Here is a 22,574-nt window from a genome sequence, read left to right on the forward strand (position 1 = left end):
TCTTCCAATCAATCATTATCGATGTAAAAATATCCCATCTAAAAAATGTTTCAGAACGAAGAGAGACCCCTAGCTTTAACCAAAGCAAGCTCTAATTCAAAATTTCATTTTCATTGGGAGCAATCCCTGAGATCCATGCCCTAGCAATACAGAGTTGGCTGGATGCCAGCATAATTGTTATATATTTCTGAGAGCCCCCCACAAATTCATACTTAATACCCATCATTTTCTCCTTGACCGATACATTTACGGTTGAGCCCAAGATTAGTGACATATAATTCATCACCCCTTCCCAGAATTTTTGCAAACTGTGGCAAACATATGTAGGACATCAGTCACAAAGAGATTGCACATAGGACATATTGTTCTATCTGTTCTAGCTGTCGGAGCAGTTACTCTCCGTTTAACAATGACATCTGGAGTATAGTATAAAAGCCACACCGTGCGCCACTGTTGTAACTTGATGTTAACAGAGTGTACCGAACGATCTAGCAGATCTGAGGCCATTTGAATTTCTTCAGCCAATACCTCAGACGATAAAAATCTGTTCCATTTTGATGCTAATAATGGAGTATCTTCCACAGCAAACTTCAGAAATTCTTGATACATCATGCTTGTAGTAGGCTTGAAACCAGGCTTAAAATAGTATGAAGAAAGATCGGACCTATCGATGTCCTGTGCTTGCTCAATGCTCATCTACATGTAATCCCTCAGTTGAAGATATTTGAAGAAAGAATGGTGGGGTGGTCCAAAAGCATCTTGTAAATCAGAAAAGGCTCTAAAGCCATCTGGATCAAATAATTGACCCATTGTTGTAATTCCACAATGTGCCCAGACTCTAAAAGTTGATTCCTGAGAAAAAAGGGGAAAAGCAGGATTGTCCCACATAAGAGTCTGTTTGTTAATAAAGCCAACAGAGTATTTCTCACAGATCCTCTTCCAAATGGCGATAATATCTTTACTATCTTAAAGTGCACCCATTTATAGTAGTTGGGGCCATTCAATGGATACAAAAATAGACTAGCATCTGCACTAAGAGCAAGCTGGTAGCAGAATGGGGTTGAGTCCGGCTCCCCTTAAATCAATAAACAGCACAATCGTTTAGTAAAAGCGGCAAAAAAAAAGCTTAAAATCTGGAAGTTAGAGCCTTCCACTCTTACAGGAAGATTTCAAAAAGTCAGATAGCACGTCTTGCCCGCCTGTATCCCCAAATAAAGCTACTAATCACACCTTCCAGTCTCTTGAAAAAAGAATCTAAAACCCTCTACGGAATTCCCCCCCAAAAATAAAGACATTTTGGAAGAATATTCATTTTAATATTATTTATTCATCTTAATATAATAAGTGGTAGCTTACTCCATAATTTAAATTTAGCAATAGTTGCAGCTAACAAAGTTTCATAGTTTAAGTTAACTATATTAGAAAGCACAGAGCAGAGTCTAACGCCTAGATAAACTGCTTCGGTAGTGGTCCCTGGAAATGAAGCATCAGGAGTAAAATTCAGACAAACCTTAGTTTTAGATAGATTTAACTTAAAGCCAGAAAAGTGGCCAAATATACATGCTTCAAGAGCAATCTGAGTAATTGCTACTGCTGGGTTAGAAGTGAAAATTGCCACATCGTCGACATATGCATTTCATTTCAATTGTTGGCCCTCGAGAGCCCATGGTTGAATATCCCTATTCCTAAAGAGGGATTGCAGATAGGGCTCCATGTACAAAGCAAAAAGAAGGGAGAGAGTGGACACCCCTGCCTTGTCTTGCAATAAATCATATTAAATTATGTTAACATTTCTTATAGAGCGCACTTACACCAATTGGTTTCTTGTTGCTAACCTAGGATATTGCCAGAGCCCCATGTGTTTTATCATCTACTGGGTTCTTGATATAAGCTTGGAAATATAACCAAGTCTTGTGAAGCCTCCTGAATCTAGAGAATGCAGTGCAGGTTCTGATGTCCAAGGGAAGAGTATTCCAGAAGCTGGGTGCCAATACTGCAAACCTACAACCACCTAGTCGTTTCCGTTTGTAGGAAGGAATGGTTAGGAGGTTTTTATGAGCGGAGCGCAAGCTTCGGGAAGGTATGTATTTTTGAACAAGCCGCGATATGCATTTTGGACTAGCACCTTGCAAGAACTTAAAAATGAGGCAGCCGGGGGGCGCTAGAGGGCGCACAGCAAGATGGCCGCTCTGTAGAGCAGCTCCGCCGGCCGAGCCCATAATCCGCCCATATCGTTGCCATCCTGCCCCGATTGTTGCTCTGCCTGCAGGCACTGCACTGTGGAGTGTTGCCGAGCTCTCTGGCCGGAAATTGCGGACTGCAAAGGCGTTGAGGCGGGTGAAGCTCTGGGCCTGCACGGACACCTCTCTGCCTGTGTCTAGTGGGCTGTGCGATTTGGATTGGGGGATGGAGGGCTCCCTGCTGTGCGATTTCGTAGCAACCTGGTGAGCGGGCTGCCCTTGGATCTTCGCCTCTGAGGTCTGTCGGCTTACCGGAGGCAGGGTTGATCACCCTCTGCTCGGGGCTGACTGCCGGGCCTATTGTTGAGCTGCTTTGGGCCGTTGCTTGGGGCTTGGTGCTGTCCCGTGTGTCTGACCTGTGCACCTACCATCCAGCTGTGACTGCTCCTAGGACGGCGTGCTGCTGCCCTGTTCTCGACTGCCCTGTGGGCCCCCACTGCTGCCATTTTAATTGCGGCCTGGTCAGACGTCGTACTGTGGAGCACTGGCTGCGGATGGCAGTGGACTGGTGACGCCTCTGCTCCTGCACGGGTGATATCTGCGTGCTGCTGGCTGACAGACAGGCTGTGGGCTCGCTTCCTCTAAAGCCTATGGAGCTCCTGAAGGCAGATGCAGTGTGGCTCCTCTAGTGACTATGCCCGGAGAGGCCTCCAGAATTGATCAGCTTAGCCCCATGGAGAGGTGATGCCCTGCTCTGTTATCTCCCCCTCAACCATGGGGAGGTGTTATTGTGCCAGATCAATGACGCCCCGTGATACTATCCCCGTGTCAGAGACATAATCGCTTTGCCTTATTCTGTGGCCTACCAACTGACTATGGCTGTGCCTGATGTCATCCCTGCCTCAGTTTTTCAATGAGAGGGACGTGGTGGATTGTGACTTTGCTGGGGACTCTGCTGGGAACCCGTTCTGAACTACTCTCCCCCCTGTGCGATGGAGCCGCTGTACTGGAGACACAGGGTGTACACGTCCTTTTCTTCTAGCCCGGATCCTGTTTGGGACTTGCTTAGCAACCACTCCTTGCTCTGGGCTCACTCTGAATTGATGGCACTGGTGGTGAGCTTCGGCTATGCTGCAGATTGGGGGAGCGCTGCTGGTTACTCTACAACCTCTGCCTTCCGCTGCGCTGCGCCTTACCTGTATGGCCACAACTCCATTCCGCTCTACATCACATCCTTGTGTTCCTGTGCAGTGCTGCCAAGTGGGGCTCTCTGTTTCTTATCTGGGCTGAGATCCGCTATCTACAGTTTGTGCCAGCATCATGGGAAAATCCGAGAGCGGCCAGCCGTGTCTCACATTTGAACCACATAAGACCAGCAGGGCCTCGTAGCATACTGCCTCTGACTCAGAGGCTGACGCTCCCACTGATCACCTAACTAACATCAACAAAACCCGTCTCACAGTTCAGGCCAGTTTGCAATCCATAGATGGAAAGATTGACCACCTGAACTTGCACATGGATCATATGTCCACGAAATTGGACAAGCACGCGCTACGCCTTGGGGAAGCGGAGACACATACTTCTGATGCTCAAGACGGCCTGCAACAAGTGACTGCCAAAGCGACGCCCATGGAAAAGGTGCTAGCTGTCATACAAGCCCGTAATGAGGATTTGGAAGCCAGATCCCGTTGCAACAATGTGCGCATTATGAGCCTGCCAGAGTCCACGAACACAGGCCAACTTGAGTAGCATGTGGAAAATCTCCTCTGTGAGATTTTTGGGGCGGAACAGTTGTCTCAGGTCTTGATTGTAGAACGGGCTCATCGCTCTCTGGCTGCCTGTCCTCCCCCGGGTGCCCCGCCGCATCCCATAATTGCTCGTCTTTTGAATTATAGAGACCGGGACACTGTTCTCTGTATGGCTCGCAGGAAGGGTGCCATCACCCATGAGGAGAACGCCCTCGCCTTCTACCACGATTTTACTGTGGCAGTTCAGGAGGCTTGGAGAGAGTATCAGCCTGTCAAGAAACTTCTCATTGCGGCACAGGTACCATATACCATGTTATATCCTGCAAGGTTGTGCATAGTGGACAATGGAAATTGCACCTTTTTATTGCAGTTTACAACTCAACGCTAGTAAATCTGAGGTTCTGCTGGTGGGAAGAAACAAGGACCTCTGGAGCACTCAGTGGTGGCCGACATCCATGGGTAGCGCCCCAGTCCCGAAGTCAGTGGTAAAAAATCTTGGGATCTGGCTCGATTCCACCCTTGGGTTCCAGGAACACACAAAAAAGGTGGCTGGTACTTGTTTTGGGCTCCTACGTGGCCTTAGACTCATCCTGGGGGTTTTTGATCCTGCCACACGCCAGCTGATCGTTCAGGCTACCATTCTGTCACACATAGACTACGCGAATTCACTTTTGTTAGGGGCTAACAAGGCAGAGGTGAACCGCTTGCAGACAGTCCAAAATGCTGCCGCACGGGTCTTGCTTAGGCTCTCTAGATCCTGCCCTACGTCGGGCACCATTAGGCAACTCGACTGGCTGCCCGTGCCGAGAAGGATTGAATTCAAAGCGCTCTGCTTAGCTTTTAAAATATTTAAACTATCATCCCCTGAAATTTTATCCAAACTGCTGGCTCCATATGTTCCCAACCGCCAATTACGTTCTGCGGAGCAGCTGTTGGCTGTGGTCCCCCTTGTGAAACGTGCTAGAGCCGGGAGGAGGTCTTTTGGCCATTTTGCCGCCAAGCTGTGGAACTCTCTTCCTTCACAGATCCACCGTCTGGATGGGCTTCTTCCCTTCCGTAAGGCCATCAAAACATTTTTGTTCCTTATATAACAATCTTGTTGCCTCTGTTTTTGCCTCCAGCTCCGGGACGCCGCTTCTCTGGGGCAGCTGCGTGCTTTACAAAATTACTTAATAATAATAAAGTACCAGATTTTCACCTGCTCGAAGTCAGCGATGGATTTTGCCAAAACTGTCACTCGTCGTAGCCAATCCCCAAAAACTTTGGAGGGGGTACTAGCAGACTGGCAGATGACCAGTGACACCTGCACGCTACATGTGATGGAGCTGGGGTATGCCTTTGCTTTGTTCCATAGCTAGGATGGCGTCCATCAACCAGGTTGCCACACTGAACTCTGGCGTGAGTGCTGCTGGTACTCGACATGCCCTGGTCTAATGATGCCAATATTTTCTTCACTGTTTAAATTTGCAATGTTTATCACTGGGGGCAGCCCTTGTGGTGTTCTGTGATGTAACGCTAAAATGGCCAGAAAGGGAACTTGGCCACCTCCTATCTCATCGGGAGGGATACTGTGCTTCGGCGCCCCCCTTATGGGTATTCCCCACAACTGGTTACTCCCTCAGCATTGCACTTGGGAATTGTTTCTGGGGGTTCGGGATGGCTTTAGCAAGTTGGGGCTGCTGAAGTGGGTGGGGGTGATGGTGGGTGGGAGGATGTTACAGGGGTTGTTTATGTGGTTGGTTACTTTATCAATGTCTTGGGCAATGCACGTGCTGAAGTGTTTTCACACACTAAAATGTTGAAGCAAGACTGTTTGGGGCTCAGGATAAATTCTGTCTTGCTATATCTGTGCATAATAATGTAATGCCAATCTCTTGTTTAACCTGGAATGTGCGGGGGCTTAACACACCCAAAAAGATACGGCAGGTAATAGCGCATTTAGATCGCCATGGAATCAGCATTGCCTTTCTACAAGAAACGCATCTGACGCAGGCTACTGATAAACTGGTGGGGATTTACTGGGCTGGCTTCTATCTGGCCTCTTCATATTCCTCCTATAGTTGTGGGGTTCTCACACTTGTCAAGAAAGGCCTTCCCTTAACAGCAATTCAGATCTGTGCTGAGTGACACTGCGGGTTGTTATGCCGTGGTACACGGGAAACTGGCGGGCAAACTAGTAACCATTGTCAACACCTATGGTCCAAACATAGACAACCCCGCTCTGAAAGAGCGTCTTCTTAATGTTCTGTGAAGTCTGCCGGACGCTGTGGATCTCTGGGGGGGTGGGGGTGGGGTGGGGGACCTCAACACACATCTGGACCCCATCAAGGATAAATCCAGTGGCAGGGAAGGACATTCTCCCGGGACAGCTAGTGTAATAAATGATTGAATGGCTGAATTGGGCCTATTGGACAAATATTGACATAAACATGAGGAGACACTAGAAGACACACACATCTCCAAGCACATGGCAGCTGGTCTCGCCTCGATTACTGGCTGATGAGTGAGGGGGCGGTGGGCTGGGTGTTGGATGTGGAGGGACTGCCACGCACACTTTCCGATTACTGTCCTGTCCGAGTCTCACCCTTTGTATACCGCAAACTGTTACCAGGTCCTTTACCTGGCGCTTCCGGCCCGAAGCTCCATCACACAATATTTTGCATTCAATGAAGGCTCTGTAGATAGCGCTGGGGTGCTCTGGGAAGGGTTCAAAGCTACTATTCGGCGCACCTGCATAGGTACATCAGCTGGCATTTTAAAGGACCTGCGAGGTCAGTTGACTAAGGTGGAGGCTACTCTGACAAGGCTGGAGCGGGACTACGAGATTGCGCCCTGTGAGTTGACCCTGGCATCTATCAAGGACGCTATACTCGAGTATGCGAAGTTGGCAGAGGAGGAGATGAGATACATCTCTAAACGTCATGTAGCTAGCGCCTATGGGGAGAGTGGGCGACCGGGACATCATCTGGCCACTAAGATAAAAAACCATTTGGGCCAGGACATCATCACTAAGATTACAGATGACACAGGTCGTGACCATGATAGTGCTCCAGACATTACAGACCAATTCCGGCAATCATATGAGAAATTGTATAACTTGCAAGGTGAGACTGATACTGTTGAACTTGATACTTACCTGTCCTAGGTGGCCATCGCATGGCTGTTGGATGGCCAGAGGTAATATCTCAGCCAGCCAATTACAGTGGCAGGTCCTGACGGGTTCCCCTGCAAATTTTACAAGACATATGGAGAGGAGCTCACCCCCACGTGTTAGAAATGTATGCTGTGGCTTATGATCTGGGTGTGCTACCACCGTCGCTTCGCAAGGCGCTAATCATTACACTCCTCAAGAAGGATAAACCGCCCACTTGTGATTCGTACCGGCCCCTGGGGTTTGTTAACAAGGACGCAAATATCCTGGTGAAGATTTTGGCCACTCGTCTCCAGACACTCATGCAGAATCTGGTTCTGCCAGATCAGTCTGGGTTCATTCCTGCTCGGTCCACCTCCCATAACTTGCACACACTGTTTGCTATGTTTCACACCTTGGATCCCGAACTACCAGCAGTGGCTGTCATGCTTGATGCCCCCAAGGTGTTTGACCCAATAGAGTGGGGTTATCTTTTTTATGTGTAACAGCGGATGGGCTTTTCTCCTCTTTTTGGTAACTGGGTGCTGCTACTGTATGCAGACCCCACAGTGCGAGACCGGCTGGAGGGCTACACTTCAGACCCTATACAAATCACCAGTGGGACCTGACAGGGGTGCCCCCTTTCTCCGCTTTTGTTTGCCCTGAATCTGGACTCGCTGGCTTACCTTATTGGGCAATGTCACAAATATGTGTCTCTCAATTTTGTACATCAGCCAGTTATCATCTCTCTAAATGCGGATGATATGCTGCTTTTCATCCGCGAGCCCCGCAACTACCTAGCGCCGTTTCTGCGTAAATATATATTCACTTTGCTTGGTTCTCTGGGCTACATATTAATTGGTCTAAATCTGTGGTGATGCCACTGACGGTGTGTACATTCCACACAAACCTAAATTCCCTTTTGTATGGAGAGTCGGTTAAATACTTAGAGGTATGGGTCAACGGGATCCAGATATAATTATCCGAGAGAACTATGGAGCTGCTACTACAATGTTGGAACAGCAGATGGACAGATGGGTGAAACTCCCGCTCTCTCTTGCAGACCACATTGCATAGATAAAAATGGTTGTACTTCCTAAGTCTTTATATCTTTTCAGTAACATACCGATCCCACTCACCCAATATTTTTTTAAACTGTATGCTCCCTGCTTCTCCGACTGAACTGGGGTGGCCGGCAGGCTCGGGTGGCCTAGAGGACTCTTACTTTCGACTATAAGGGCAGGGGCTTCAGCGTGCCTGATCTTTATCTATATTACCTTTGCGAGCACGCACAATATGCACACTTTTGGTTCACGTCTCACGATTTTATCCTGCATGTAGCGGTAGAACACTTGGACACACAGCCCACCCTGTTGCGCTCCATATTAACACACAAACATAGGACTGCGCCCAGAGATGCAATCAACAATACTAACTCAACCATTGCAGCCTGGCAGGCATTGGGCAGTGAGGCCGGAAGTTCCCGCTGCTGCCTCTTGCTTATCACTCAGACATAGAGTAACACACAAGGAGGAAGCTATGAGCACAATGACACTGGTGAGAAGTGATAAGTTACAAGACCGCTATTCCAATGGCACGTTTTTGACTGCAGCCAACACTGACTATATACTAAACTAGACACCACTCTTCATTTTTTTGTTTCACAGGCTCAAAAAAGTGCTGCAAGCCCATTACCCTACGTTTCCTGCGGAACCACCAACATTGCACACACTACTTATAAGCCCTACCCGACACAAGCCTGTCACTAAACTCTACCATGCCGCTAGAGAGGATAGGATCCCCCCATACAATAGGAGTCTGGACAAATGGAATGAATATCTGGACCCACAACTCACACAGAAAGAATGGGGACATTGCTGCCAACTGACTAGCGCCCTCACCTCTAATGGGAATCTGCATATCATACATTTTAAATACCTTCATCAGGTTTATTATACGCCGCACAAACATTTTAAATATGGGCTCCGGGACACTGACGCTTGTAAACAGTGTGGGCCTTGGGGCAGATTTTTGACTTCTAGCTTGGGCCTGCAGGCAAGTGTTGGAATACTGGGCCAATGTTGTTGCCAAATTGTCTAAGATAATTGGGATTGACTTGCAGTGTTCCCCGCAGATATAGTTATTGGGCCTAGTCCCTTTCCTGAAGGGTGTCACAGGCAGACTGGCGAGGGTGGCACTGCGTATTGCAAAAAGATGAGTGGCGATGGTGTGGGATAGCATGCAGAGTCCTTCAGTAGAGCAGTGGCTCAGGGACTTGGTCTACTGCAGAGAAAACCAGTGTTGTATGCGGAGGAGCTGCCGTCGTCCTCCAGGCCAAATAACATCTGGGAGCCCCTATTTGATATATTTGCGTTCTGTTGCACAGCCAGATGCCCCCAACAATGCTTTCCTGTGAACATAAGTTTTTTGTAATTGCATGTGCTGAATGCTATATGTAACTATACCAATGTGATTAGAATCGAGATTGGATAGAGAACCTGTGACTTTCACCTTTCAACGCGAGGAGTGCGTGGAGGTCCCTGCCCTTTGTGGACCATGTTCTTGCTGCCAGATTGACCGGACCAACGTGGCCGCAGAGGTGAGAGGCGCGGAGACCGGGACTGCGAGGACCAGCATTCCGGGAAACATCTACAGCTGGTTCCTCTTCCCGGCCGAGCCGCGCCCCCTCCCAGTGCCACGCCCCCTGCTCATTGCTTTATTACCTCTCACGGCCCCCGCTTCGCGGGAGCCGCTCGAGATTGGATAGAGAACCTGTGACTTTCACCTTTCAACGCGAGGAGTGCGTGGAGGTCCCTGCCCTTTGTGGACCCTGTTCTTGCTGCCAGGTTGACCGGACCAACGTGGCCGCAGAGGTGAGAGGCGCGGAGACCGGGACTGCGAGGACCAGCATTCCGGGAAACATCTACAGCTGGTTCCTCTTCCCGGCCGAGCCGCGCCCCTTCCCAGTGCCAAGCCCCCTTATACATCAAAGTTAGACCTGCAAACGCGGATCGCGGGACGCGCACGGGTCGTAGCCCGGGGCGAAGCCAAGGGCTGGCCCATTTAAGCCCGTTAAAGACCGGGTAAGACTGGACTGGGCCACCCTACTGACATTTGTAGTTTGTTCACCCACTTTTTACTGTTGTCTGTTCAGGAGTTATCCAGTAATTCACCAACCTTAGCACCATCATTCTGAGTATGTCGCCTAGAAATACTAGAAGTAGCAAGCCATCACACTCCGCGCAGACTATCGGTCCTATTGACCAATTTATTTCCAGGGCCAACGACGCAATTAATCAAGGAGTCCTTTTGCTGGAACGGAGGGTCTCTCAAGAACTGGCCATGGCCAAACGTTCTTCATTGGGCCTACTGGCTGCTGTTAGAACTCCTCAGCGCCTTTCAGAACATGGCGCACCAATGGATTCCCATACCGTTCCAGGCACTGTGGATTTGTCAGTATCTATCGATCTATCAGTCACCCAGCTATCCCAATCCGCCCTATCATTGGAGAGAACCCCAACTCTTTTTACAAGCCCGAGAAGGGATGACTCCTATACAACTACTAACAGGGGTCTGAGGGAGGGTGCGATACCGAAGAAAAAAGGGAAAAATAAGAAATTTCAAAAAAACAACTCTCATGTACAGACACAATCCTTGAATCAACCTGAATCACAAATTCCATCTGCTATACAAAGTACCAGCCAACTAACTTCACCCTAGCAAGAGCCAAATCCCCTGCCACCCGAAATAATAAATCTCTCCACCACTATGCCTAACCTTAGCCTTAGTAGTAACGTGGGAAGAGGGCGTGATACCTGTAGCTTAGATACCCAGCTACTGGATAGACTAGAGGCATTAATTAAGTTGTATGTGCAACCTATCGAGCTTTCCCTGGCCAAAGTTGAAAAGATGGTGGAAACGCTAACTTTAGAACTTAAATCAACCAAGGGTTCTGTTTCTACTCACCCTGTGGCCCAAAAACCCAACCCTAAAATCACCAAAGTAGGGGCGGTAGTATCTAAACAAGCACCCAAATTGGCTACAACATCTGCAGTTGTCCATCAAAAACCACCAACCACAGCTGTGCAACAAAAATCCCCACCCACAGCAGCGAAGAAAGGCCCTGTTATACCATCAGTTTCAGCCTCAGCCCCTATTACCTCCCAGGCTCCCACTAAAGTAAAAACTCCAGGGATCCAAAATGCCACCTTTAAGACGAGATGGAAAGGTGGTCGTTCCTTCCATCTTCCCCCAGAAGTCACCCCGTTCGTTGTAATCATGACCGGGGTCCCTGAGCTGAATCCAAACTCAGAGGAACCAGGCTGGTCCCTAAAAAATAAAGTGATACACTGGCTGTCCGCCAATAGGCCCCTTCCTCCTTACTCTAATAATAGAGTCACAATGGTTCGTAGGGTTCCATGGTTAGGTAAAGAGCCAAAAACAATTCAGGGTGACTGCGTCATTATTAACTTCGAAGATCCCCACACAGTCGACCATATCTGCTCTTGGGGTTCCCACCTCACACCTGATGGAATTGGCACTAAAATATTGTCATACTTCTACCCTCCATTAAACCGCTATGCTTCAGGTCCAGAATGGAATTGGACCCAGGTTGGCAATTGGAACATAAGACCCGACTGGTTAGACTGGGCGGGTCATGGGGGTAGAGATCCCGCTCCAGTCTTTGGTTGGAGGGGTGTCCCACTGTCTAATAGATATGACTGCCTGGAGATGGTGGACTGACCACCATATGATATCATCCAGGAAACTATAAACCCCCTTTACCCTGGATCAAAATCACCAAAACTGTCGATATCACTGAATTTATCTTTCAGTTTCCCTACGTCACCCGACACGGAAGGTATACCCGCTCTAGAGGAAGTGCCTCCTTTTCCACCAATTGAAGCACAATTTGCCGTTATTACCAATGATGACCATATCACATCTTATACCTCTCCCCGACCAGGAACCCAGCTACCAACATCTCAACGAACGTCAGGAATTCAACTCCCCCTACTCTGACGCTTTCCGTATTATATTGGAATGTGGCAGGTCTCCGATCAAAGATCAAACTGAAACCATGGCTGGACCTAGTAAACACCCACCAGATAGTCTGCCTTCAGGAGACCTGGGCAATAGACCCAATTCATTTACAGGGCTATAAAACATATCATACTCCAGCCAGCATTACTACGCATGGCAGATTCAAGGGAGGTTTAGCAGTGTACATCTCTAACAATTTGCCTGTAAAGAAAATCACTGTGCTTCACACCACTATGAACTTTCAAATCATAATGATTATTTTTAACAAATGTATGTCATACTGCTTTATTAATTTTTATAATAATCTATCCCCTGTAGACTGTGTGAAAACTGTATCTGAAATTTCTTCTCTTACAAATGAGCAACGAAATAGGCAACCATCAATTGTTTGTAATGTGATCTGGGGGGTGGATTTCAATGTTCCTTTGTGTATTAATCATAAGAAAGGCATCTGTGGGCTCCTAGACAAAGATGATTGTCCTCTGACTCACTTTTCACATACCCATCTAGGCGATACCCTGAATGATAGTCTTTTTTCACTAGAATTGATGTATGCAAATGATCTTGTGGACCCCCCGTTGATTTCAGACCTACATTCCACGGTAGGGGTTTGTCAAGTACCATCGACTTTATTTTATGCTCACACATTTTAAAGGACAAACTCCAAAAGTTTACCACAGATACAGACATTTCAAGTGACCACTTCCCTAATAGTATTACCCTCTTGGTTGCTATGGACGATTTCCATCCTAATAGGATTAGTTTATTGACCCAGCAATCTTTGGCCATGGACAAAACCAACGGCTTTTCTGTGAAATGGTCAAAAATCGATCCTACAATAATCACTAACAAGGTTATATCCAAGGCTCTTCCTTGGATTAATATCTGCTTGACAGATGAGTCCCCACCTGAGCTGATTTTATCTAGTTTTCAGGAGATCTTAAAAGTTATGAGGGCCGTATTACTCCGTCACCATAAACCTGGGTATCAGATATCTCCCCAATGGTTTAACTCGGCCTGTCGCAAAGCGCTATCTGCCCTAAAAAAGGCATTACATAACCCAACCAGAGACAAAGCTGAGATAGCCAAACTCAGAACAGAGTATAGAAAGGCTCAACATAATTGTAAAAAGAATCTAAAGAAAAATCTATGGGCCCAACTACATGCGAGTTGTCGAACCAAAGACAGCTCTCAGTTTTGGCGCATAGTCAAATCACCTTTTCTGGCCGAAGTAAACACTCCCCAGCACCTAGATGTGGCTGTGACGGCGGATGAGTGAGTGACCCATTTCTCTAAGATCTTTGGTGGGACCCCTGTGGACATAACAGCACGGGCCACGCCGACAGCCGACCATCCCATGACACAAAAATACCCTATCGACCTCCATTTCAGCTTAAGCGAGGTCATCAATGCTTTAACGTCCTCGAAAACCGGAAAGGCCCCAGGCCCTGAAGGAGTCCCTCTTGACATCTTTGTTACCAACATGGAACTGTGGTCTCCCATCGTCACCCAGGTGATGGCTGCGGTTTCCAAAGTTGGCCTGCTAGACTCCTGGTCCTCATCCATCCTGCTCCCTATTTTTAAAAAGGGCGAACGAAACAACCCAGCCTGTTACAGGCCCATTTCCCTCCTGGACTCCCTGGGGAAGGTCGCGGGTCGACTGATCCTGGAACGTCTCCAGGATTGGGCGTCGGAGAACAACATCTTGACCGACCGTCAGTACGGATTCCAGGAGGGACTTGGTACTGTTGAGCAGGCATTGAATCTAACCCTTTTAATATGCAAGTATGTCGGGGCAAGAGGAGATAATCTGTATCTAATATACGTCGACCTCAGTGCAGCGTTCGACTGCGTGATACATTCTAGGCTGTGGTCCATTCTAGGCGAACTGGGAGTCGATCCTTCCCTCATTACGTTTCTTTGTGAGCTTTATTCTAATGCCACAGCATGTGTAAGATACGGGATTGGCGGCGAACTCTCGCCCTCTTTCTCAGTATCAAGAGGAGTTAGGCAGGGCTATGTCCTGGCTCCTTTCCTGTTTAACCTTTATTCCAACGGGCTGGAAACAGCCATGTTAGCAAGGAATCAGGACCTACCAACTATTAACCACCGCCCCATACCTGCATTACTTTATGCAGACGACTCCGTCATATTAGCAAGAATGTTAGTCCAACTACAAAAACAACTGGACAAATATTGCCAGTTTATGCTCTCCTTGGGGTTAAAAGTCAACAAAAGCAAAACCTTTGTTATGTATACCGGGCCCAAGGTAAAGAACCCCAAATCTCTCTATATTGAGCAAGTTAGATTGGAACGAGCCAGGGAATACCCATATCTGGGTATTTTAATAGACGATCAATTATCTTGAAAACGAGCTGTGGCAAGCAAGAAGTTGCTTTATCAGAGAGCAACCTCGGCTCTTGTTTCCTTTTCAAGGAAATTGGGTAAACCTGCCCCATCTGAGTTGCTCAAAATTTATCATGCTAAATGTCATAGCATAGCAACGGATCTATGTTGTTACAACGCGTTATTTTACAACGCATGCTGTAACAACGCAACTTTTACAACGCAGGTTCCATTACAACGGATGTCATTACAACGCAGGATATTACATAGCAGATGGTATTACAACGCATACCATTACATCGTAAGTATAGGTAAGTATAATTTTTTTAAAAAATGAAATTAAGTTAATTTTATTAATTTAATTTTACTAATACATTTAAAATAATTGAAAAAATGAAATTAATATAATTTATTTAAATAAGTTTAATTTAATTTTAAATAGGAATTAATGTAATTTAATTAAATTAATATAATTTTATTAATTTAATTTAATAAATTTAATAATAGTAATAAATTAAATATAATTAATTTAATTTAATTAATATAATTGTATTAATCTTATCTTTTTTTAAATAAGTTTAATTTAATTTTAGATAGGAATTAATGTAATTTAATTAAATTAAAATAATTTTATTAATTAAATTTAATAAATTTTATAATATTAATAAATTAAATATAATTAATTTAATTAATATAATTATATTAATCTTAAAAATGTAATTAATTTAATTTAATAAATTTAATTATTTTTAATTTAAATAATTATTTTAATTTAATTAAAGTCGTACTTTAAACAAAATAAACCCTAAAAATACCCCTGAACCCCAAAACCCAAACCCTGCCCTAAAACCTAAAAACACCCCTGTACCCCAAAACCCAAACCCAGCCCTAAAACCTAAAAACACCCCTGTACCCCAAAACCCAAACCCTGCCCTAAAGCCTAAAAACACCCCTGTACCCCAAAACCCAAACCCTGCCCTAAAACCTAAAAACACCCCTGTACCCCAAAACCCAAACCCTGCCCTAAAACCTAAAAACACCCCTGTACCCCAAAACCCAAACCCTGCCCTAAAACCTAAAAACACCCCTGTACCCCAAAACCCAAACCCTGACCTAAAACCTAAAAACACCCCTGTACCCCAAAACCCAAACCCTGCCCTAAAACCTAAAAACACCCCTGTACCCCAAAACCCAAACCCTGCCCTAAAACCTAAAAACACCCCTGTACCCCAAAACCCAAACCCTGCCCTGAAACCTAAAAATACCCCTGTACCCCAAAACCCAAACCCTGCCCTAAAACCTAAAAATACCCCTGTACCCCAAAACCCAAACCCAGCCCTAAAACCTAAAAACACCCAAACACCCCAAAACATATACCTCAGTACCCCAAAACATATACTCCTATACTCATACTTATTTTAAAAATTACTTAAAATAATATATTTAATTTATAATATTAAAAAATAAATAAATATATTTATTAATAATTAATATTAATTAAATTAATTAAATAAAATAAAATAAAAATTAAATACTTACCAATACTTACGATGTAATGGTATGCGTTGTAATACCATCTGCTATGTAATATCCTGCGTTGTAATGACATCCGTTGTAATGGAACCTGCGTTGTAAAAGCTGCGTTGTAACAGCATTACGACGTAAAAGTTGCGTTGTAACAGTAACGCACCCATAGCAACCTATGGCGCAGGCGTCTGGGGCTATGCACCAGCAGACGACTTACAAAAAGTCCAAAATGTTTTTTTTAAATACTTACTGGCGCTCCCACAAAGTGCTCCAATTTACAGTTGCCATATCGAGCTAGGTAATGACTATTTAACTGATAACATCAAATGTCAACCAATTCTCCTATGGCACCGTATTTGGAACAAACCACAATGCCACTTAACTCGTTCTCTGATATCAGATTGTCTATCCATGGAGTGCTGGAAAAAAATCCCATGGTTATTGTATGTTTCCAACTTTTTAAAGGACCTGAACCGCACATCCTACTTCACGGAGCTCTCCTCATTAGCTGACATCAGCAGAGGTGATTTAAAAAACCTTTGTCTAAATCACCTAAGGGAACTCCGCCTCTCCTGTGAAGTATTAATGGTCCAAGTTTCCCCTGGTATTCAGCCTTATCTTACTTTTTATCTTTCAATCATGAAAAATATGTACTAACCAGGTTTCGTTTTAATTTATTTTTCCGTCTTGTTACTTTCCCCACTGAGTCAAACTGGTCTCACAATTTGATCAAATGCCCGTGTGACGGTGTTTCTTTCCAATCGACTATCCATCTCACTTTGTTTTGCCGATATTATGAGCAATCACGTAAGCGTTGGATTATTCCTCTTCTCCGTCAAATGGGGTTGAGGACTTGTCGGCCAGCCTTTCTGGCACTTCAGCTAGTAGATTCCCAATATGTAGCTAAAAACGTAGCTCTTTTCTTAAATCATGTTTGAAGGCACGAAGTAAAATTGGGCTATCGACCTTCTGATCACATATTTATTAGAATCAATGTGTGAACTGGTTTTATACAAAGTTTTTAAACAACATCTTGCACTGTACTAATGTGTTTTTATGCAAATTTTATTTAAATTGTATGATGTACTTTTTATGATTCACCAAGTGTTAATCGAATAAAAGTTTTGAAATGAAATGATTAGAATCTATCCATTCTATGAATGCATTACAGCCATGAGATATAGATGGTTATTTTTTCATAAAGTTGTACTCTTTGATGCTTTTCTTGTACACTGTATGAGACTTTATGAAAATCAATGAAAAAAATGTTTTTAAAAATGAGGCAGCCAACTTTAAATGCACATCTTTGTGGGATAGGAAGCCAATGTAATTTTCCATAATAGGTTGCTGAAATATCAGCCTGGCTACCTGATTCTGCACCAACTGCAATCTTTTAGTGAGATATAGAGGAATGCCGAAATGAGAGTTGGCATAGTCCAGGTGTGAAATCACAATGGCTAGGACCACCTGGATCAGAGCTTCCCGAGTGAGTAATCTTCTGATCTTTCTTAGCTGAAAGAAACAGGTGGATGTTACTGCTCCTATCTACGATTTCATAGTGAGGTCACTATTGATGATCACCCCTAGACTCTTAGCTGAGCGGGAAGGAATGGGAGAAGAGCCCCGCTCACTTGACCATAAATGTGCCTTCCAAGTGTTCAGGGGACCCCCTATCAGAATCACTTCGAATTTGTCAGGATTAAGTTTTAACTGGTTACTATGCATCCAGTCGCGGATTTGCAGCATTGTTGCCTGGAATTCCGATACTGAATCAGGTGAATTATCGATAGTGAACACCAGTTGCAAATCATCTGCATAGTTATACGTGCACACCTTCCTTTTTTCAGGGACCGAAGTAGGGGGGAAAAGGTTTAGGTTAAACAAATGAGGGGACAATGAGGAGCCCTAAGGTATTCCACATGTTGTTTCCATTTTTGGTGCAGAGAACTGGGAGAGATGCACCAACTGGGTGCTATCCTCAAGAAATGACTCAATCCAGCAGGATGCTGCTCCATTTTTTTTACATTAAGGCCAGCAGCCCTGACACGGTCGATCAGGACACCATGATCGACCGTGTCAAATAACGAAGACGGATCCAGCAGTACTAAGGCCTGGGGGGAGCCCTTTTCAGCTTCCTCTCGAAGTGTGTTCAGTTCAGTAAGTATTACTGCCTCAGTTGAATGGTCTGGGCGAAACCCTGCTTGGTTGGGATCAAGGTAGCCAGACTGCTCAATAAAATCAAAAAGGCATTTGGCAACATGCGATTCCAATATCTTGGCAAAAAAAGGGAGCAGGGAGATAGGCCGGTAATTGGTCAGCATCCTAGGATCCGCACCTAGCTTTTTTAGTAGAGGAACAACATTTGCTCTCGGGACACAACTACTTCTTTGGTAGTGGCTCTATTTTGTTTTACTAAATATTGAAGCGTGATACCAAGGACATATGCCTTCATAGTGTCCCTTATTATTGAAGGTGAGGTCGACCCTCTATTAGTAATAAAAAATTCCCTAAGAGAGCCGGAGATAAGATTAATGTAGTTGCTATTAGTCAATAAATGGCAAGGGAAAGTAAACGAGGAATATTGGGCCCACCACAATTTACATCCAGGGAAAATTGGGAGTAGATCGGATTATGATCTGAGACTACCCTTGGACATACTGATATTTCCATAGTTTCAAGCCACATACGCTTAATAAAGACCATGTCTATTCTTGAGTAATGCTTATGAGGATGGGACTAATATGTATAGCCAGGCTCTGTTGGATATGAAGTCCGCCAGGCATCACAATTGCCATATATTTTGAACAAATCACTCAGGGAAGTCTTAGTTCTAGGGTTGGGAACAGTGGCCCTATGGTTAGTGGAGTCAATGGCGTAATTCATGACATAGTTGAAGCCCCCCATTAAAATCAATTTCCCCGCCCAGCTCAATAATTCGAGGGAAAGTATATCAAATATTGCGGGGTCATCAGTATTTGGTCCGTAGACAACACAAATATAAATGTAACGGAATATAAGAACAAATGTACCAAAACTAATCTCCGCCTAGAATCAGCCTCAGTTTTTAATACCTGGCCCTGAAACTTTTTGAAAGAGAGCACCGCCACCACCGAATTGCTGTAGTCTCTGTTGTACAGGCAGCTGTATTGTACCCTACATGCCTAAGTAGGGCCCTAACTTTGTATAATCCACACACAAAACGGGAGAGGGCCAAAATAGATTTAACTCCAATACCCCAGGCCCCCTGAGGCAACTAGATGATCACACACAAGGGGTATGTAGAGTGCACAAAAACAACAAGGAAAATTCCCAAATTTGGAAAAACTGCCCTCACTCACATACCAAAGTATGTGACATGCTTCATCATAGAGCCTGCTACAAACGCCCTGGTGTAGCCACATCCAGGGCGGAGCATTAGGGAGGGGGAAAAAATAATAAATTCCACATCACAGGACGTACAACACAATCAGTCAATACGTACAACGAATAACATACATGAGTGATAGAACGTGCAAGTGAACACCTCGTGGATCTGATGTGAGTGTGACGGAAAAAGTGCAGTAAGGATAGTGTTTAAAACTGATTAAGGGTGCCAATAGAAAGAATTACTTTATTAAGCCCAATTTTGATACACTTATTAGGATAAAAAAATGAAAGAGGATGGGAAAATGTCTTATAGAGAAAATGAGGTTCCTCAAGACTTCCCTCCTACCACTGCTAGAGTCAACATGTTTCGACCGCTTCTCTTGTGCCCCGAAAGGTCACTTCAGTCTTCCTCAGGACTGTCGCAGTCAAATCCACTAGTTACCCATGCCGTAGTTAGGTCACTGGGTTTCCCGAATGGAGTAGGTCTCGTAAATCCGTACTCTTCTGAGTCATCCAATTATTCAGTGGAGAAGATGTCCATAAGAATCGGGGAGAACATTCACGAGTTTATGAGCTACATAAACTCGAACTGGTGTCAGTCCAGGGGGTCTGCCCGTGAACACAATCGTTCTGCCCAACGCTATCCTGGACCGAGTGACACCGCGTAGATGTGTGTGATCCCCTAACTTTGTATGCCAAGTGAGTCTCTCTCAAGGCCACCAAATGGGGTTTATAATATCCGATCTCTTCCCGTACCAATTGCCGCTAGGACCGTGCATTAATCCCTGACACATTCAAACACATACATTTAATCTTAGCCATCTAAACAAAATGAAAATATCTGAATTCCCATGTTTGGATATTCCAATGTAAACTTTACATATCCATTAAAAGACATAGTATGAATCCTGTTTGAATTCACTCTATTGTGACCTCCCTCCACCCCCTGTGCATGTGGGCGGATTAACCTGAAGAGCCTGGGTGAGGCCATCAGTAACTTTGATTTTAAAGCTAGTGCCCACTGCAACCACCACCCCACACACAACCACCCACCCCCCAGTGCCCTGGGGAAGGAATCACCCCACTCTGGAGCCGTTGATGGAAAACAGCCCAAGAGAGCCCTCAACCCGTCCACTGCGGAACCCCCTCCCACTGAGTAATATGAATATAGAAATTTGAAGAGGAAAATAACAGAACGGCAGAAACAAAAATAAAGTATGTAAGGTTAAGAGGAAAAGAGGAAAGGGAGAAGAAAAAGCAAAGCAATAGTGCCATATATATCATTTCATACATCATCTGACTGTGGAGTATAATTGATTGGCCCTCTGACCCAAGCAAAGGCATGGGCTACATCTTCTTCAGAGAAGCACATCAGAGAATGACCATCCTTCATCATTTTGAGACGGGCAGGTACCTGCAGAAAAGCTTGAACACCTGCGGCTTTTAATGGATCGATAAACTGCCGAAGCTTCCATCTCCGGCCCATTGCAACAATCTACAAATTGTCAACTAAGACTGGTGTTGTTGCTTGGGCTGTAAGAGAGACTGCTTGCCTAAGGAGGAAGTTCCTGATATATATCAATATAGATCTGGTTGTGTTGCCTTAATACTAGAGTCAAAACGATTGAAAGGAAGCCGATGAACATGTTGTATTTGAGAGTCAAAGTCTCTTAAATCAGAGACAGCCTTCATGCACAATTGAACCATGTATTGCCGGGGGTCAGAGCCTTCTTTGCCTTCCAGTGTCCCAAAAATCCTCAAATTGTTCATCATGTGTCGATTTTTAAAGTCCTCAATCTTAGCTTGGAGGGATTTCAGTAGGCCCTCATGATTCTCTATAGACTTAGCTGTTGTCGTCACTTGTTCCTCATTATGGACAACCCTTTCCTGCAGGTCTGTACCATTGGTTGCAAGGTTACTGATCTGCCCGGAGACCTCTTCCTGTGATTTTTGCATCTGTAAATTATCTGATCTTGCCTGGGTGTAAAAGACTTGTGCCTCAGCGTGTTGTATCTGTAGAACCTCCAAAATTGATCTTAAAGATGCCTCATGTAGACCCTCCCCCATATGCCGCCCCCGGTCATGAGTAGAAGAGATTGATTGGATAGTATCTCGGAAGATATGTCTGAGGGAGATCCTGGATTCGGAGTGAAGCATATATGCTTGTTGAGCCTGTTGTGCTTGTTGCTGTGGGCACTGTTTTTCCCTTCTTACCCTGGGAGCGTAGCAGATACTGGAGATATAATAGATTTAACTTCTCCCTTGGAGGTAATCCATTTCGTCAGCGGGCTGTTGTTGGCAACCTGATCACCTGGCTTGCCATGCTGATGCTGTCTTGCAGGCTTGAATAGTTGGTGTACCGTGGCAGTAACCTGATTTGGAGATTTTTTTCTTCCTAGATTGCCTTAATTTATCCTGATCTATAAGCAGCGGCCCCCCTTGAGCTGAAGTCGCCTCTCCTTGTGCGATAGGCGAAACACTATCCACAGGTTGTGCAGGTTTAGCAGGTACAAGCTCAGATCTCCCGTGAGTACATAAGTGGCCTCTTACGGCCAAATCCTTTAAGATCACCCCTGTCTTGGAATCGCCACTCACCACTCCCAAGTTGCTTTCACCTAACAAATCTTCGTCTAACACCGATCTGAGAGCATAAAATGGCAAATCAGCCTCACCACTACTCCTCCAAGACAGATGTAACATATCAAGGGCAGTACTTACATTTGTAGGCTCTGGAGTTTCCTGCACGACCTCTGATAAAGCATCTTGAATAGTTGGTGCAGTGCTACCCCCAGTTAAATCATTTACTTGAGTTGGGGGTTGGGATTGGGGGAGCCAGATCGGAAAGTGGTAAGACCTCCAGCATCCACACAGTAGTGCAGGGGGCTTGATTGTGGCCCTGACACTGGTCCTGCATCCAAGGATGAGGGAGGAGATGTAGTTAGCGCTGTAGATGTAGCTGCTGCCGCCTTCAAGGCTTCTGCTAACTGGGATTCTTTCCCTGGTACCAATTCCTTGGATACAGCTTCCACAAGATCTCGAGCTGCATGGGTCCTTAGCAGCTTCAGGATAGGACGTCCCACTTGTGAGGCTGTCGTACCTAAAAGTGCAGGTGCCCCAACTGTTGCCGCATCCACCTCTGCTCCGTATTCTTCAGCGCGGGACTTTGCTGTCCCTCCGGTCATTGTGAGACCAGATTTATCTTCACAACCTACAGAACAAAGAAAGCCCAGATTA

This window comes from Lissotriton vulgaris, chromosome 7 (genome assembly GCF_964263255.1).
Source record: "Lissotriton vulgaris chromosome 7, aLisVul1.2, whole genome shotgun sequence".
NCBI lineage: Eukaryota > Metazoa > Chordata > Amphibia > Caudata > Salamandridae > Lissotriton > Lissotriton vulgaris.